The sequence below is a fragment of the Triticum aestivum genome, chromosome 7D (genome assembly GCF_018294505.1).
Source record: "Triticum aestivum cultivar Chinese Spring chromosome 7D, IWGSC CS RefSeq v2.1, whole genome shotgun sequence".
In the NCBI taxonomy this organism is placed as follows: domain Eukaryota; kingdom Viridiplantae; phylum Streptophyta; class Magnoliopsida; order Poales; family Poaceae; genus Triticum; species Triticum aestivum.
In genome coordinates this window covers 585,748,187-585,750,156 of record NC_057814.1, presented here as the reverse complement: position 1 = coordinate 585,750,156, position 1,970 = coordinate 585,748,187, and the positions used below count along the sequence as shown (strand labels likewise).

The 1,970-nt window shown below is 39.5% G+C and overlaps 1 non-coding gene across 1 annotated transcript; it reads left to right on the top strand.

Moving 5' to 3' along the window:
• The first annotated feature begins 605 nt into the window (after positions 1 to 605).
• On the top strand, positions 606 to 677 carry TRNAP-AGG (transfer RNA proline (anticodon AGG)). Its single transcript has one exon. It is a non-coding gene; the product is annotated as a tRNA-Pro (tRNA).
• The last annotated feature ends 1,293 nt before the right edge of the window (positions 678 to 1,970 follow it).

Genomic DNA, 1,970 nt, shown 5'->3' with positions numbered 1-1,970 from the left:
GTCGATATTTACCCTCAACGCAGTCATAAGCTGCATGCTATGCTTACCCTTTTGAATTACAATGATTGTTCCATTTAAAATTTGTTATTCCATGGCAACGCTCGGACATTCAGCCGGTGTATATAGAGGGGCAAACTTGCTGATAGAGGGATACTTGTACAGATCGTTCCAATCACAACTACTCTCTCCATTCCAAAATAGATGACTCAATTTTATACTAATTTTAACTAAAATTAATACAAAGTTGAGTCATCTATTTTGAAACGGAAGGAGTATTAGCTCTTATCTACACATGCACTCGCTAGGTTTGTTAAGCTACGGAGCAACGGAGATTTACTCCCTCCATGCCAAACTATAAGGCGAACTTTTCTGAACTGTTTGTCACTCACTGTGAGTGCATGTCATGTAAGCTCGCATGATGGCCAGATCCACAAGAGAGGTTTTAAAAAAAAAATCAAGAATCCACAAGAGAGTTGACTCCCATCTCAGATTCGGGTCGTCGTGTTTTCTGGAAAAAGAAAAAATATTCAGATCATCGTGTGGGCAGTACTCACGCATGTATCATAGTAGGATAAATTGCTGCTTTCGGAAAACGCAGCATCAAAGGGCATTTGGTCTAGTGGTATGATTCTCGCTTAGGGTGCGAGAGGTCCCGAGTTCAATTCTCGGAATGCCCCATTTTTCTCTTTATTTTTTCTTTTTACCAAAAAATGAATATTCCATGGAAATCAATTTGTGTGAGGTAATATTTGCATTCAAAGATGCATTACGACTTGGGCAAGTGTGCATGCGCGGAGTAGTTTTTTTTTTAACTAGATGTGCGGAGTAGTAGCTGGAGCGTTCTTGCGCGCAGCTGCCGACGCACTCACGCACACACAAACCAAGCGAGACGCGAGGGAGTGCAAATTGTGATTCTTGCCACGACAAGAAAGAAACCGATGATTCTTGGTAAAAGAAACGGGAAAAAGAAAGAAAAGGCTATTAAGTTTAATTAGTGCATGTACGTTTAAGATAATCGGATCACCGTCACAGTGCGTCGACTCTTTCTTGCTTGAGAGCAACGTTTACACCACACATACCGATAGACATACATATGTGACTCGGATCGATCTTCTTTTCAAGAGCCTTTATGCATATTTCATCATCGTCTCATCAATTCACACAGGCGCGCGGTGCCGCGTCCATTCATATTTTGCAGCAGAATGATATAGGATTTTTCATAATTAAAGTGACGAAAGATGGACCTACTTTTTCTTTTGATGGTGCAAATAGTTGAGGAATATTGTACTAGCCAGAACCAACAATATCTAACTCTGTCTTCAGACATCCTCCGTCCAGTCCTTTTTACTTTGTATATTAGTTTTGACTGAAGTCAAACTTTGTAAAATTTAATCAAGTTTGTAGAGAAAAGCATCAATATTTTTAATACCAAATCAATATCATTACATGCATTGTATAATATATTTTAATATTAGATTTATTTGGTATTGTAGATGTTGATATGTTTTAATATAAAAAGTTGGTCAGCTTACAAAATTTGACTTGAGACAAATCTAAGACGCAGACTAAAACGGAACGGAGGGAGTACTAAGAAATACATAGAACCAGCCAGTCCCAGCAAATTTAGGAACCGATGAAGCGGTGTCTATATAGGGCATCATTGTCTAGGTAGTATTGTGCATAGTAACATTAGTTGGTAATGACCAAAATAACAGAGTAGCAACATGCTTCCCAAAATGACTTATGTAACTTCTAGATCCCAAGCTATACATGAACTCTTGCATAAAGTACATGGACCGAGCCTAGGTAACTAACGAATAATAAGCAACACATAAGCATGGAGCCAACCAGCTAGTCGGGTGTTCTACCAGCGGTGGAGCTACGTTGTAGCCTACAGGGGCCGTGGCCCCCATCCCCCCAGCCTTAATAAAAAAATAGGAAGGAAATTTTTTAAGGGGTGCTCGGATTAG